The sequence below is a fragment of the Etheostoma spectabile genome, chromosome 8 (genome assembly GCF_008692095.1).
Source record: "Etheostoma spectabile isolate EspeVRDwgs_2016 chromosome 8, UIUC_Espe_1.0, whole genome shotgun sequence".
NCBI classification, from domain to species: domain Eukaryota; kingdom Metazoa; phylum Chordata; class Actinopteri; order Perciformes; family Percidae; genus Etheostoma; species Etheostoma spectabile.
In genome coordinates, this window is record NC_045740.1 from 3,414,022 (window position 1) to 3,414,702 (window position 681).

The 681-nt window shown below is 37.9% G+C and overlaps 1 protein-coding gene across 1 annotated transcript in view; it reads left to right on the forward strand.

Annotated features, from left to right (window-relative positions):
* Positions 1-681, forward strand: part of LOC116694092 (A disintegrin and metalloproteinase with thrombospondin motifs 20) — an 89,001-nt gene that overhangs the window by 56,619 nt on the left and 31,701 nt on the right. The window lies entirely within an intron of this gene.

Below are 681 nucleotides of genomic sequence, written 5' to 3' on the forward strand. Positions count from 1 at the left end.
GATGGTATGGTCAATGGTGTTGAATGCAGCACTAAGATCTAGTAAAACAAGGACAGAGACAAGTCCTTTCTCTGCACCAGTTAGAAGGTCATTAGTAATTTTTACCAGTGGCGTCTCTGTGCTATGATGCTTTCTAAATACTGACTGAAAGTCCTCAAGTAAACCATTGCTATTTAGAAAATCACATAACCAACAATTAGCAACTACCTTCTCAAGGATCTTGGAGATCTTGGAGATATTGGAAAGGGAAGATTAGATATAAGTCTATATTTTGCCAAGACGTCCGGGTAAAGGGAGGGTTTTTTCAGGAGAGTTTTTGTCCCAGCTACTTTAAATGGCCGTGGTACATAACCTGTTAATAGAGACATATTGATCATATGGAGTGTTAACCACAGGTTATTTTTCTTTAAGTAGCCTTGTTGGGATGGGGTCTAAGAGACAGGTAGATGGCTTAGCAGAAGAGACCTTAGACATTAATTGTTGAAGATCTATAGGATAGAAACAGTCTAAGTATATGTCAGGTCTTGTCGTTCTTTTTAGTGCTACTGCATTTGAAGGTGAAATTGAGGGCAAAAGGTGATGAATTTGATCTCATTCATCATTTACTTTCAAGTTTTTGTGAGATTTGTTTTAATTTGCAAGTTTGGGAGTGATACCAAGGTGCTAGTTTCCTTTGCTTCA